This window comes from Cyprinodon tularosa, unplaced genomic scaffold (assembly GCF_016077235.1).
Source record: "Cyprinodon tularosa strain WSP-4 unplaced genomic scaffold, ASM1607723v1 ctg189, whole genome shotgun sequence".
In the NCBI taxonomy this organism is placed as follows: domain Eukaryota; kingdom Metazoa; phylum Chordata; class Actinopteri; order Cyprinodontiformes; family Cyprinodontidae; genus Cyprinodon; species Cyprinodon tularosa.
Genome location: NW_024038669.1, coordinates 1,243,657 through 1,260,637, shown reverse-complemented (window position 1 = coordinate 1,260,637; position 16,981 = coordinate 1,243,657).

Here is a 16,981-nt window from a genome sequence, read left to right as displayed (position 1 = left end):
TCTGAAGACTGCTAATATTTAGTCTAGATTATTAATAATTATAAGCAAAAAAATAAAAAATAAGGTCCAAGTCAAACAGAATTCAGGAGTATTAGTATTTGGGATGTCAAAAAAGATTTTCTTGTTGGACAATAGCTATAAAACACCCAATAAGTCTTGCTGGAACGTAAAGAAAATGAATAAGTCCTCGGACATTGTTGAAGATGTTGTGCACTTGCCCGCAGAGTAGAAGGAGATATTCATCTCATCCCCTCGTTTCAGTGTGACCTCTTAATGACGATGGAACAGGCCTGCAAGAATTCAGGCAATTTTCTAAATTGATTTTTCTCCTCAGACAATTTACTTTGCCATTAAGGCGTCATTCATAACTTTGGAGGAGATTTGACACAAGCCTCTCTGTTTGTAACAGAATGAACCCCATGTCCTCTCAGAGAGGTTATTCCCTTACATGCTTACATATTTTACAGAATAGAAACAAATAGCATGGAAAATCCCTTTATTGCCCCACAAAGGGGAAATTGCTTGCTAATTAATACATGGCCATTCGTAGTATAATGTAGTATATAAACACAAACAAACACACCTACATATATATATATATATATATATATATATATATATATATATATATATATACACTCACCGGCCACTTTATTAGGTACACGTGTCCAACTGCTCGTTAACACTTAATTTCTAAGCAGCCAATCACATGGCGGCAACTCAGTGCATTTAGGCATGTAGACATGGTCAAGACAATCTCCTGCAATTCAAACCGAGCATCAGTATGAGGAAGAAAGGTGATTTGAGTGACTTTGAACGTGGCATGATTGTTGATGCCAGAAGGGCTGGTCTGAGTATTTCAGAAACTGCTGATCTACTGGGATTTTCACGCACAACCATCTCTAGGGTTTACAGAGAATGGTCCGAAACAGAAAAAACATCCAGTGAGCGGCAGTTCGGAAATGCCTTGTTGATGCCAGAGGTCAGAGGAGAATGGCCAGACTGGTTCGAGCTGATAGAAGGGCAACAGTGACTCAAATAACCACCCGTTACAACCAAGGCGGGCAGAAGAGCATCTCTGAACGCACAGTACGTCGAACTTTGAGGCAGATGGGCTACAGCAGCAGAAGACCACACCGGGTGCCACTCCTTTCAGCTAAGAACAGGAAACTGAGGCTACAATTTGCACAAGCTCATCGAAATTGGACAATAGAAGATTGGAAAAACGTTGCCTGGTCTGATGAGTCTCGATTTCTGCTGCGACATTCGGACGGTAGGGTCAGAATTTGGCGTCTACAACATGAAAGCATGGATCCATCCTGCCTTGTATCAACGGTTCAGGCTGGTGGTGGTGGTGTCATGGTGTGGGGAATATTTTCTTGGCACTATTTGGGCCCATTGGTACCAATTGAGCATCGTTGCAACGCCACAGCCTACCTGAGTATTGTTGCTGACCATGTCCATCCCTTTATGACCACAATGTACCCAAATCCTGATGGCTACTTTCAGCAGGATAATGCGCCATGTCATAAAGCTGGAATCATCTCAGACTGGTTTCTTGAACATGACAATGAGTTCACTGTACTCAAATGGCCTCCACAGTCACCAGATCTCAATCCAATAGAGCATCTTTGGGATGTGGTGGAACGGGAGATTCGCATCATGGATGTGCAGCCGACAAATCTGCGGCAACTGTGTGATGCCATCATGTCAATATGGACCAAACTCCCTGAGGAATGCTTCCAGCACCTTGTTGAATCTATGCCACGAAGAATTGAGGCAGTTCTGAAGGCAAAAGGGGGTCCAACCCGTTACTAGCATGGGGTACCTAATAAAGTGGCCGGTGAGTGTATATCTTTAATACCATTGGAACTAAAGAACAAAAAAAGATATAAAATAATAGATCTTTAAAGTGATTACAAAATTAACATTACAATAAGTTTTTGGTATATATTTCTAATCGGTATTATGCCTGGCCTAAACATACTTTTAGACAATTTTGGAAAATTCCTAAATATGGTACTTAATCGTAAAATAATATAATCCAAAACAATATGATTAAAATAAAAATGTGTAAAGGATAACATTAGATATTTGGAAGAAATATTTGCTCATGAACAAACATCTAAAAAGCACTTAATAGGACAATTAATAGGCTAAAAGCTGTAGGAAACGTTGAGAGGTCTTTACAGGAAAAGGGAAGAACTTAGGGTATGAAGGAGCCTTCACACCAAAATGCGTCAAAGCATATAATTTACATGCAAAGTGGACAGAATCTTGTAGCTTTAGGAGATCCTCCATCGGGAACGGGACATCCGAGCATCCTGTTGTCAGAGCATCATGGAGCTGCATCGTGGCGCAGCATCGTGGAGGCGTACCACTAGCATTAAGGTGAAGGTTACCATTAGGCAACACTAGGCAGTTGCCTAGGGCCCAAAGTTCCTCATTGACTTACATGTTTGGTTAATACAGCTATTCCTTGTTTGTGCCGATTAATTATGTCTTTGATAAAAAAAATCTTTTGGCTAAAATAACACCAGAAAGCTTATAATATTAAGTGTGTCTCACCCCCCCTTCAGAGTCCACCATATTGGATCAGTCCGTTTGCTGCATATGTTCAGAAAGGTCCAAACAGACAGCAGCAAACCATTTTAAAACAAACAATGCGAAGAGCAGTGTTGCCAACTTAGTGCTTTTGTTGCTATATTTAGCCACTTTTCAGACCCCTCTAGCACTTTTATTTCAAAAAAGCGCCTAGCGCCAAATCTAGAGACTTTTTTCTGCTACTGGAGACTTTAGCGACAACATCTAAAAGCAGCGAACTCTGCTCTCCAGAGCAAGTAGATTGGTAACCCCGCCTCCTGCTCTCCTCTATCTTGTCTGCTGTCATGATTCATGCAGCTATTATTTCATCCAAATGAAAAATGGAGAACAGAGAAGCAGATCATGGCTTGTCTACAGTGAAAAGAAGGACTGGGTTATTTACTTTGGCCTTTTTGGAAACACAGGAAGGAGCAATCAGCTAAGTGAGCTTAGTGCTTGGAAAAAATCTTTCATTCATTTTAAGACGGCATGAAAAGTCAGCTGAGCACAAAACATAAAGAGGAAAACAACAAGAAGAGAGGGACAAAACCTAGAACAAATAATGTATGTCTATTCTATTAACATTTCTATTTCTGCATAATGGTTCTGTTTTATGTGTTGTCTTCTCAATTCAGAGGGCCCCTTATTTCCTAAATCCGCCCCTGGTTGAATTAACACCATACGTTCAACACATAAACACCAAGGCTAAAATTCTGTTTTGAAATTTAAACAGAATTTAACCATGAAGCAGTTTAGGTTAAAATACAATGTGAGGGAAAATGAACCTTTCAGGGCCTCCACTTGTCATCTGGGATGACTGGCTTCGGATGCTGGAGTTTGCTCTGCAACCGGAGGATTGTCGGTTCTGAAATAGATAAATATTTCTGTATGAGGTGAGTGGAAAACTGTCTCAACATGAAGACATGTAGGTTACAGTACTCTGTAGGCAGACAGGATGTGGTGATAGTAAGGCAGCTCAATAAAAAGAGAGATGAGGAGACACAGTCTAATAAAGCCACCAGAGCATAATTTCCCTGCAGGGGCAGTTAGAAATTCACAGAAAGGAAAAAAAAAAGATGTATGAAAATGTTAAGGTGTGAATAAAGGGCAGGAGACAAGGAGATTGCACGGTAGAGGAGGCTCACGTAACACGGGGATAGCAGGGATTTACAGCAGGGTTAAAGGAAAGACAGCAAAGGTCTGAAAGATGGAAGAGGGAGAAAATTACAGTTCCTATTCTGTATTACATCAATTCTCTAACTGCAGCTCTTATTTAGCCAAAGACAGGATAATCTCCAGCAATTTAATTTCAGATTTATATAAAATAACTACAGGGAAAAATTTGGTCATTGGAAGCAAAGACTTCTTAAATAATTTGGTTTTATGAACCGACAAACGTTTTCAGTTTCATGTGTTTATTGAATTTCGGTGATAAGCTTTGACTTTACTTCACATTTAAATTAAAAGCCAAGATGCTGAAGAAAAGAAAAGAAGAAAAAAAAGCAGCAGGGGACAGAGGACCTCTGTAGGCAGAGGGGCTTTACTTTCTAAATGCTATGTTTTGGCTCTGCTTTCCCAGGTGTAATTAGGGTTAAATCCGAAGCTGTCAGTCAGCTTGTCATTTATGGCCACTAAAGGAGCCATCTCCAGTGCTGAGGAGCGCAGGTCTGCCACTCCAATCAGCTTTATGATGCTGGGGGCTTGTCAGATAAGCAGGGACCTGGCAAAGGAGCAGAATACCTGCAGGGATGTTGGTGGTGGAGAAACGATCTGTTCTTTCAATGAGCCAATTAATGAAGGGAGGAGGATGCAGAGTCACATGGCTGTGAAAAAACACCAAAACTGACTGATGGGTAATCCCAGGAACTATAAATGAACAATCATTAGCATTATTTAAACTTTCCTTTGTTTTGTTCTTTCACAAGTAAACTTAAAGAAAACATTTCTATAAAAGCCATCAGAGCAGAGGTTGTGCGGAATCTGAATCTGATACAATAAATGTCATTTATAGCAACCTTGCTTTATTTAATTTTAAAACTGAGCAATGAATTGTAGCCAGACTCACTGTTCTATTTTTACTTTTTATATTTTATATCCATATTTTTTATCTTAAGTGTATATATTAGTCTATTTTATTGCATGCCTTATACCCACAGTGTTTTAGATATTTTTATAATTTTATTTACCTCTTCCATATTATATGTTTCATGTTGCACGATTGTACCATAAAAAATTCCTAGTTTGTGAAATCCTTCACTAACAATGGCAATAAACCTGATTCTGATTCTGATTCTACTAAAGTCTGGTTGTGTAAGAAGGGACAGTAGGTCCATTTCTAGCAGAGTTTTCTCAAGTAATCTGCTAGGACAGCTCTGCCTGTCAGGAGCTATCCAACCTGTCATCCAACACACCAAAAAAAAAAACAGACTTCATCACTAAATGCAGCATCAGTTTTTTGAAAGTCGTGCTAATTTCATGTGTAAGGTTCAAAAACCTTTCTATATGCCGTACAAATTGATACTGTATGTTTCTGGCCATAATGAGTGTTCCCTTAAAGCTCCCCCCATTTCCAAAGCTATTGGTAGTAAAAGAGGAACTATCCAGCGGCGGGTAGTAACTAGGTACACCTACTCAGTTAAAGTCGCTTGAGTGACTTTTTGACACAAATATATACTTTTAGAAATAGCTTTACTATGCCATACTCATAATATCTGAAATTATTGCTGCTTTTATTTAGTAAAATGTTTAGCTGCCCCATCCATTGTAAATGCCTTCACTAAATAACAGAAGAGCTTGTTTGCTTTTGTTTTTAAAGTGCCTCAGACAAATATACATGGTTAAAGTTTATATAAAAGCGTTGTTGACAACCTTAGTAAAAAAAAAAAAACTAGAGTTTACCTCTCCAAAAAAGCAAATGCATTACTAAGTAAAGGCACATTCAGAATAACTAGTTGCTAAGTTACTTTTTATGATATAAAAGGTCAAATAATTTAAAGTAACAAAATAAATATAACTGAAGACTCAATTATTAAATGTAAGCATTTTTTTTTTTACTTAATGCATCTAAAATCATTGTATCCTAATATGCAGCAATTTGGTGTGCTTAGTTGGACGATTGGGGATAGTATATTTAGATGTAGTTATGTATTTTGGTTTGTATTAAAGATCCTAGACATGTATGTTTTTGGACAATAAAAAGCTTTTGGTTGGCTATAAAATATGTATGAAGATGAAAAATATTGCTTTTCAAGCTATATACCAAAATAAATTATACTTTGAAATCTTTCCATATGTATATGTATATATATATATATATATATATATATATATATATATATATATATATATATATATATATATATATATATATATATATATATATATATATATATATATATAGACCTCAAAATGGTGGCAACTTAGGCAACGATCAAAATATAACAACAGAAAACCAAAACCTAGAAAACATCAGGTAAAACACATATGAGGAGCCAGGAAAAGACGAGGATCCAGCACATTGAGAGTATATATGGGAGACAGAACAAAGACTGAGCGATTGGCCTGACAAGGAGTAAGTGTGGATGGAAGAATCTAAAAGGGAGCCAAGGGGTGGAGACTGAGACAAGGGAGCAACAGAGGGTAAACAAGACATGCATAAGAACTAAAAAAATACAACAAAAAACAACAAGGATAACACAAAATGGAAATGAAAACTCAAAAAGAAAAACTAAAACATATTCAAAACCATGACGGTACCCCAACTTAAGGGCTGATATCAGACGCCCTAAAAAGTCTTGCCTTGTGGGGTGGGCAGATGGGGGACCAGCAAGGAGGGGAACAAAGAAACCCCCAAAACAGAGTCCAAAAACACAAAACAACCCAACAAAAGTGGGCGGTTAGCAGTAGGTTAAGCAGAGTCTCTGGAGGACGGCCATGAGGACAACAATGGAGGAGGACCTCTGCAGGATGGAATTTCTGCAGCAGCAACCTTTGATGCCTGGGTCTCTGGAGCAGGAACCTTGGAGTCCAGCGTCATGGCCATGACGAACTCCGACTGTGGCAAAGGAGCCTATGGAGAGGCTAATTTTTTAAAATAAATAATGATAATAATTCTTACTTTGAGTTGTGTGTTATTTGAATGACTAGTGTGAATTTTTCCTTTTCTTAATGGGAGGATGTGTTAATTTTCAACCACAAGTTATTTAGATTGAGAACTGTGAGAAAATAGAACTTTTGAAGAATGAGGAAAAGGCTGATGATTAAAGTATATCTATAAAAAATTACCCTTGTTATTGTGTGCTATGAAGTTACCCCATTCCATGGAGCTTACTAGAACCTAGCGTAACATTTGGAGGTCTGGCTAATATAAGGTGACCAGATTTCTGAGACTACATCTGGGACAATTTTCATCATAAAGATAAAAATAAAGAGATGTTTTAATATGTAACAGCAGGAGAGTATATCTCCTCATTGTTGTTATCATTTCCTGAGAATACAATAATAAAGTGACAGTAGCAGTAATACAGTGCATGGGGAAGGAGGAGGGCATTCATCCATGCATTAAGTCCTGCTCATCCTTATTTTCCCACAACACTCTTCTGCTCTTTTCCACCTTCTTGCCTTATTCTTCTCAGTCTTCTTGTTTCCTCCACTCAAATTCATTTGGTTTTCAGTCTTCTTGTTTTTCTCATCTGTTATCTTATATCAGTTTTTCTATATTCCAAAATAGACATTATATAATCACAAAAAACATTATAGCATAGCCCTTCACCATAAGGAAAGTATTTAGCTAACAGGTTTTGTCACAGATACTTTTTAGAAGTTAGTTATTTTCAGATCAGAATCTGGGGTCATCCTAGTATCATCTTCATGTAAACATTCATGTATGTTGTTTCTCTAACTAATTTCCTCAGTTCATGAAATGTTCAAAAAGCTATACTTTTTTATTTGAAACTTCTTCTTGGAGCTAAAAGTTTAACAAAAGAAATCCCTATTTAACCACGGAATGATCTCTCCCTGTTCATATTTCTCATTTAATGGTTTACTGTAATGAACGTTCCTATTTTTTGCAGACGATTCCTGCCAAACCTGTAGCATGCATTGGCCATGGACTTTGACAGGAAAAAGATGGCTTGTCCCCTTCAAGTTGTAGGAGAGTTCCTGCCTCAAGTAGAGGAGTTCAAGTACCTTAAAGTGAGGAGAGAATGAAATGGAGATGGGGAGACGGATCAATTCGACAGCTGCTGGAATGCAGATGCTGCATTGTGGTGAAAAGAGAGCCAAGTGAAAAAGCAAAGCTCTCAATTTACTAGTTGGTCTACATTCCTACCGTCACCTATGATTATGAAATTTGGATCATGATCGAAAGAACGAGATCCTGGATACAAGAGGCTAAAAGGAGCTTTATCTGCAGGGTGGCTGAGATGTCTTATAGATCGGTTGAGGAGTTGGTCATTCAGGAGGGGCTCAGAATAGAGCTGCTTCTCCTCCACATCGAACGGTGAGTTAGGTGAGGTGGATCAGACATCTTTCTCTGATGTTCCCAGGAAGCCTCTTTTGGGAGGTGTTCCAGGTACATCCAACTAGGAAGAAGCCCAGGGGACGACCCGGGACACAATGGAGGCACTATGGGCCGGATTTATCAAGATCCAATTTTGCGTGCAGTAATTTGTGCTCGTAAACTGGAATTTTGCGCGAGGGGCTGAACCATGGTTTGCGGGTGATTTAACAAGACTGATTGCGTAACTGGTGGCAGGTGCAAAACTGTTGGAGACGCCCTATTTAAATGATGGTTTTGCGCGTTTTGTGGTTTGCGGCAGAGTAGTTTGTATTTGTAGTTTGTACAAACTAGTGCATTAAGAAATTTAAATCTTACAGTGACACCCCCACCCCCTCCAAAAAAAAAAAAAAAAAAATATATATATATATATATATATATATAAAACTTTGGCAACCTTTATTCCCTAATGTGGTATGTGGCTGAATTTCTACTTCACTGCAGTAAAAAAACAAAAAAAACAGGTGTTTTGTATTGGCCTGTAGAAAAATGCACATACCAAATGGCTGTGGATGAGATTACTGCGCTTACGCATCCCTGCAGCATTGGCATGTTGCTCCACAGGCTCAGGGGGGAGGTCGGGGTTCTCCGGTAGGGCGTCAGGGCGACATGGCATTTAGAACGTCGGACAGCACTTCTGAAAAACGAGATTGGGAGATCCCAGCTCTCGCTGCAACCGTACGCTGGAATGACCCAGATGCAAAAAAGTTCAATGTTGCAAGGAGTTTTGTGATATCTGGTATTGCGTGGGTCCTCCTTGTGGCTGGCTCCAAATCCATTCGGAGTTCCCCCAACAGCTCCAAAATGGCAATGCTGGATAAACGATATGTTTTGATGATCGTTTCCTCATTCATTGCAAAAATATTCACACGGAGTGAAAAAATGCGTTCTCTGCGTCTCCTTGCTTCATTTCCATGTCTCCTTCTTGCGACAATAACCGCTGCCATGTGTGCGCAATTAAGAATACAGACCATTTGCACCTTCTTTTGAAACGTGTTAAATATAGAGTCAGATACCGTTAGCAAAATTGCTTTCAGGTTTGATAAATCACTTTGTGAGTGCTAAATTAATATATTTACATGTTCTCCTCCCACAAGACGCACTTTTGCGTGTAAACACCCCATATTGCATATTCATTGCAGAAAAAGTACTAAATGGATAAGAGGCGCTATTTAGCACGTTTTAAAGACCAAATCCTTTTAGCACGCTGTTGATAGATCAGTTTGTACATTTTTTAGCGTGCGCAGTGAAATAGCTCACGTTTTTATACACGCAAACCTTTGATTGATCCGGCCCTATGTCTCCCAGCTGACCTGGGAGTGCCTATGGCTTCCTCCAGCAGAGTTGGAGGAGGTATCTGCGGAAAGGGAAGTCTGCGAGTCTCTACTGAAAATGATGCCCCCATGACCTGCTCAGGATATCAGTTGAAGACGATGAGTTGGAGTATGCTTCCATGAAAGCATTAAAGTTACTCTAAAAAAACTGTCCCGAGAGAAGGTTTCCGTTCATTTAATTTCTAGATTGTATTCTTGATTTGACAAAAAGTGTTATTTGCTTGCAATAATAATGGAACAAAATTCTCTCCATAGGGATATAGTATGTGTGCAGCGGGTCTTTCTGGTAGTTGGGTAAAGTTATACCACAAATAAGGTGACTTGTTTGATCAATAGTTCTACAGTAGTCGTAACACAACAGTTTTGGAAATTTTTTTACTTAAAAAAAAGGTGCACTCATTAAAAGTATTACAATTTAAAGAGGTCATTCCTCAATTCTGAAACTAACTTCAATTGTCTCTACCTGGTGGAGAGAAATGAAAATGTTCTCATCTCTGTTCTTTGACAGCAATAAAATCCCCATTACTGTACTTCACATTTTTACCTGGTGGTTTTCATCCTTATGTGATCTCTCTAGAATATTTTTAATGTTATGTTTCTTGGGTTTAGGTTGGTTTACAGTGTGAGTAGTGGAAACCATAGCTAAATTCCTTGGTCATGCATACAAACTTCCAAATAAAGTTATTTCTGATTCTGATTAGCAAGTCGCTTGAACAGATGTCGAGTCCCTGAGAAATTAAAGCCCTCTCAGTCTGGCTTCATACCTCAAAGCTTTGCATAAAGTTCTCATCTCTTTGCACCAAAGTTATGCAAATCCCACAGGTCTGTCTGCAAAGCCCTGTCTGCACACGTTCACAGCAAAAGCAGTGACTTGATAATTTTCTGCTGCCATCGCCATCAGGGGATCTGCTGCTAAGAGAGAAAAGAGCAGATAAGAGAGTCAATCAGAATATGACACGATGAGGAACAAACCAGCTGACAGGCTGTCTTCTAATGGTGGGTGTAACACCAACTCAAGTGACCGACATCTTCTGCAGGTCTTATCGCTTTGGTGGTAAAAGTCTGAATCGACACCAGTGGCACAACTTAATTAGGCAAATGTCAGGTGCTCATCTCCTGCAGCAGACAACAGCTCGGCCCACCTGCGGTGAAATAATATTGTTAACCGATCACAGTGGCTGACCTCATTAATTCCTCCAGAAGTCTGCTGTCATCAGCTTCTGGCAGCTGCAGTTTTCACACCCATTTTTCCTAATAAGCCACAAAGTGACCCATTGTAGTAGCCAAGCTAGTTTGTATGGAAGACTTTGAAGTGTCCCATCCAGCACAGCCGATCCTGGGGAGTCATTTTCTGCTGTCATCGACCTTAAAGCTACAGTGTGTAATAATTACAGGGATATACAGTCAGAAATGTAATATATTATACATAACTATGTTATTTATCATCATCTACGAGCTCAGCCTCTTAACCTTAATATTTGCGTTGCCTTAGAATTCGTTATTTATAATTACATAGGAGCGGGTCTCACAGCCATTGAGGCAGACATCTTTGCGCTACGGCAGCGCAGAGCCAACAAACTAGCAATTGCGAGATCGCCAAAACGTCACAACGATGTAGAAAAAATAACGGGTATATTTATTATCTTAAGTCTACATGAAATCTATACCCTACACAGACTAATGAAATACTATCTGCAAAATTATCTATGTAAACAAACCTCATCACTTGAGAAGGTAGGTGATGCGGACGTCGTGGAAGACATTTTGTCCCGTAACGCTCGCCGTACTGTTGGGGGGGAGAAGCGGTGGGGGGGAGATGTTCATGTTTCTGCGGTCTGCAGTCTGGACGTTAGATGTCAATGAAAATTACACACTGTAGCTTTAAGTATTCACTTTAATTATAAACTATAAGGAAAAAAAAGTTAGGTGAAGAGGATCAAGATGAACCTTTTTTAATCTCTTACAGTAATTTTAAATTTTGATGTTTCTGAGTCCTAACCAAAGTATTTGTTTAATATCTTCGATTTCGTATCACTAATAAGAAGTATTGACTATTTAATTATTATGTGTTCAGCAATGTCTTCTTTGGATTGTCTTTCCTAGTGTCCAGATCTAGGACACTTGAAAAAAGGCAAATCATTTTTGTTGAGAAAATATTGGATATATTAAATAATTTGTAAAAAAAAAAAAAAAAAAAATGATTGTAAGAGCAGTCCCCGATTCTTGGTTGGATTGGGACTTATTTGAACAAATGAAAACATTTGTGAAATATTGTCCCTTGTACCATAGTAATGGGAAATTAGATACATCACTAAAATCAATACATAATCACTCAGTTAATGCCATTGCATTTTTGGTTTTACTGTTAAAATGAGCTGCTTGGGTCAAAAAGGGTGCTTCTTACAGAGCTGTAACCAATGTTGTGCCAGTTCATAGTTAAAGGCATACTATGCAACATTTTTCAGTTAATTAATGTGTTCCATAACGTTTTGGATGATTAAATGAGTCATTTCAGGTCAAGCAAAGGTTTTCTCGGCCGCCCTGGTGGTCTGTGGGGGAAATACCGTACTTGCAATTGCAGGAGCCCTCGGCCCGCACCCACAGGCTCAGAAGTCTCGTGCATCGCGAGAGTCGGTCTTGCTTTACAGCGAGAACTGCTACACGCCCCCAGTGAAGGGCATGCTCGTTGCTAGCACAGTGGCGATATTTGTGCAGTTATCATGGCGGAACCAGCGAGAAAACAGCGAAAGCACATGCATAACAAATAATGTATGGAAACATGCTAAATTTTTCATCTCGAAAATTGGAATCACATGGTGATTCGTTGCATTCGCCTGTCTGCTAAGCTCAAAACAACCGCGCCTGGCTTGACGGAGAAACCAGGAGAACAGCTGAGCATATTTACGACAGTGCACTTTTACTTTCGCCCTCTGGGGGGAGCCTCGCTGGAAAATCAACACCGGTTGCATAGTATACCTTTAAAAAGAAAAAGCTCAAAGCTGTTTGCACAGATAAAAATGAACTAGCTCATTTTAATAGTTCACTTTGGGAAAAAGGGAACTAAGTTCACAAACCTATAAATGAACTAGTATAAGTTAATTAGATGTCTGCGCCTGAGCAGTGGCTTGCCACAGCTCCAGACAAATACACAAAATACCAATTAAGCAGCGATCCTGCATCTATGACCACCAGCGCCAGCTGGAGCTTCGGTCACAAAATGTCGTTTCTGGACTCTTAAATACAGCCACATACAGGCATAAGAGTGGCTGCAGAGGCGGACTAACGGCGAAGCTCAGAAGAAATCCTCTCAGGCCACCATTACCATCAATCCTGCTTTCTAACGTACGTCAACACCCCCTCCCCCCTGCTGATGCTTTCTGAATAGGCTAAACAATTTCTTTGGATGGTTTCATGCACTAAACAGCACTCCAGCAGTGAAAGCTGTTCCACGTCAGGTATAGCAGGCCCTTTGCCTTGACACAGCTGATGCGTGGAAGACACTGAGGAGAGTCAACCCAAGAAATCCAAAAGGCTCCGATAACATACCTGGGCGGGTGTACATGGAGTGTTCAGGGCAGCTAGCTGTAGTCCTCACAGACATTGTTAACACCTAGCTGGACCAATCCATAGTGCCACCATACTTTAAGTCTGCCACCATCATTCCCAAAGTCCCAAAGAAGCCTCAGGTCACCTCATTTAATGACCTCATCTCATGAAATGCTTCGAAAAGCTAGTTAAACAATACACTGTCTCCAGTCTTCCCCCAACATTGGACCCGTCCCAGTTTGCCTACCGACGGATCCGCTCCATTAAAGAGGCCATCTCCTCTGCTCTTCACCTGAGCCTACCACACCTGCGGGAGAAGAACACCCAAGTGCAGATGCTGTTCCTGGACTTCAGCTCAGCTTTCAACACCATCATCCTACAGCATCTGATAGGCAAACTGGAACAACTGGCCTTCAATACACCCCTCTGCAACTTGTTGCTAGACTTTCTCACAAACAGAGCTCAGTCATTCCAGTTTGGAAAGAACACCCCTGATGTCATCAGCCTAAGCACATGCTCCCCTCAGAGCTGCGGCCTTAGCACCCTTCTGTTCACACTGATCACACCCGGCTGCGTCCCCAGGTTCACCACCAATCAAATTGTGAAGTTTGCAGGCAACACGACGGTGGTGGGCCTCATCAGAGACGGCAACGACCAGAAATAGAAGACGAAGGAGATCATTGTCGACTTCAGAAGGAACTGGCCTGTAGAGGCTGTCAGCTGCACCAAATTCTTGGGGGTGCACATCACAGATAACCTCACCTGGACTGTAGACACCACCTCACTTTTCAAAAAGGCACAAAAATGATTTTACTTCCTGCAGAGGATGAGGAGAGGCCCCTGGCCCCCACCCATCCTACCACCTTCTATAGGAGCACCATAGAGAGCATTCTGACCAGCTGTCTCACTGTGTGGTGTGGAGGCTGCAGCGCCTCAGACTGGAAGAAGGTGAGAAGAGTGGTGAGAACAGCAGAGAGGATCATGGGGGCTCCTCTTCCCGCCGTTGAAGACATTTCATGTGTCCTGAGCCCGTAACATCATCAATGACCCCTCACCTCCCTACCATGGAATTTTCTCCCTGTTCTTCCCAAAAATACTGCATATTTGCACCATATATATCAATGCTCTGAAGTTCCATATGAATGCAAATTTTGCACCATGATTTTTCTCCCACACTGTTTACAATTGATCACTGCTGCACTTTATGGAATGGAAATGCTAATTTACTGTCTGGGAAGCTCATTCCAGTTTTTCTTTTTCTTTTATTCCCCAACTTTCTGTGCTCATTTTGTTGTGACTTGAAGTTCTCCATTGTTAAACTGGGTTACCTTGATGATGTTGGTGTAGGATAAAGCATAACTATCCTAGTGCAGTTTTCTTAGTTTTGTCCTTTTTATTCTTCAAATCTGGACAATAAAGAAATGAGTTCACAAGTACCCATGTTAGCATCTTAATGAATGATAGATTTTAATGTTAGTCTATTAGATAAAAATCAAATTTAATGATAATGCATCTTGTGATTGTAGCATGAAAGAAAGGAGAAATGTCAAGCAGAATGTTAACTTTAACAAGCCACTTTGAACAAGGATTTTGAATTTTTGGAGATTACAGACATTGGTATAACATTGCAAGGAAAGTTTCTATAAAACCAGAGCCCTGCAGGGTTAATTCAAACACCTGCTTTCCCTCTATAAGCTTAGATGGAGGCATGGCGGGTGGCAATAGGAGGAAATCTGAGCAGTTTGGACATTGATGAATGGCTTAAGGAGTCGCCGAAGCATGTAAAATCTCACCTTGCCTTGCATCTGCTATCCATGTAAAGCTCAGACCTGATCATGTGGATCTTTTGTCAAACTGCCCTCACCTGCCCCAATACAAATGGAGGTTTGGCTCTGCTGAGTAAAAGAGCTAAGTAATTTGATCTGGACAGGAAAGCAGCTTTTATGTCCGAGATCGGACAGCCAGGACATCTGCAGGGACCATCTCCACGCACCCAGGTCTGATTTGTTTGTCCTTACTGCTTTGGCTTTTATCTCCACATTCTGAGCTAATGTTTCTGACAGCAAAGACCTCAGCAGTAATGGACAGCACACCACCTCTTCTAAGGATGTCAGTCGAGTCACTGTCTCTCCATCCGGCACAGAAATGCTTTTGCTGGGATTGTTTTTCTTTTTATGTTCACTTAGTGTTTCTTAGTCTGAAAGTGGGAAACAAAACTATTTGGTTACAAGTCAAACTTAACAACGGGCATCAAAATGCAGAGATGCAATAAAAGGGCTTTATGTGAATTCAAGGCATGGCTGCTGGCATGCTTTTCCTACATTTTTTTACCCCCCAATCTCCAAATTTGAACAAAAAATATGTCAACAGCAGTGATTTAAATATTGCAATTATATAAACTAAAATCTACTTTAAATTGTAAAACTACCATCTTACCATGAAGCAATTTTAAGTTTTGCTTACAATGACATGAATGAACATAGCTAGTCATGCTGCTGTAGGCTTAAACTGCTGGAGGACATAGGGCCAATTTTCATCATTTTGTTTAACTCTGTCTCTATTCTTCAATTCTTTGTCATGTTCCACCTAACTGTATGTCCACCTAACTGTATGTCCTCTGTTTCATCCTCTGATATGGGAGCTAGCTTGGAGCTCGTCTGCCTGGCTGTATCTTACCAATCCAGGTCCACCTGAGGAGCTGAGTGATTGTTAACTTTTGTATCTTTGCTTCTTCTTCTATGTGTGATTCCGTCTCCTTGAAACCCAGTCGGCCTTGACAGACTGAGCCTGGTTCTGCTGCAGGTTCCTTTCTGTAAAAAAAAAAAACAGTTTTCCTCTCCACTGTTGCTAAAAGCATTCTTGGTGTTAGGGATTGCTGTCAAGTCAATGAGTCAGTGCAATCAGCTGCTTTTCCTTAGATAGGTCGAGTTGTCTCAGTAAAGTGCCTTGATATAATACAGTATGTGATCTGAACTGGCGCTATATATACACTATATTGCCAAAAGTATTTGCTCACCCATCCAAATTATTGGAATCAGGTGTTCCAATCACTTCCATGGCCACAGGTGTATAAATTCAAGCACCTAGGCATGCAGACTGTTTTTACAAACATTTGTGAAAGAATGGGTCGCTCTCAGGAGCTCAGTGAATTCCAGCGTGGAACTGTGATAGGATGCCACCTGTGCAACAAATCCAGTCGTGAAATTTCCTCGCTCCTAAATATTCCACAGTCAACTGTCAGCTGTATTATAAGAAAATGGAAGTGTTTGGGAACGACAGCAACTCAGCCACGAAGTGGTAGGCCACGTAAACTGACGGAGCGGGGTCAGCGGATGCTGACGCGCATAGTGCGAAGAGGTCGCCAACTTTCTGCAGAGTCAATCACTACAGACCTCCAAACTTCATGTGGCCTTCAGATTAGCTCAAGAACAGTGCGCAGAGAGCTTCATGGAATGGGTTTCCATGGTCGAGCAGCTGCATCCAAGCCATACATCACCAAGTGCAATGCAAAGCGTCGGATGCGGTGGTGTAAAGCACGCCGCCACTGGACTCTAGAGCAGTGGAGACGCGTTCTCTGGAGTGACGAATCGCGCTTCTCCATCTGGCAATCTGATGGACGGGTCTGGGTTTGGCGGTTGCCAGGAGAACGGTACTTGTCTGACTGCATTGTGCCAAGTGTAAAGTTTGTTGGAGGGGGGATTATGGTGTGGGGTTGTTTTTCAGGAGCTGGGCTTGGCCCCTTAGTTCCAGTGAAAGGAACTCTGAATGCTTCAGCATACCAAGACATTTTGGACAATTCCATGCTCCCAACTTTGTGGGAACAGTTTGGAGCTGGCCCCTTCCTCTTCCAACATGACTGTGCACCAGTGCACAAAGCAAGGTCCATAAAGACATGGATGACAGAGTCTGGGGTGGATGAACTTGACTGGCCTGCACAGAGTCCTGACCTCAACCCGATAGA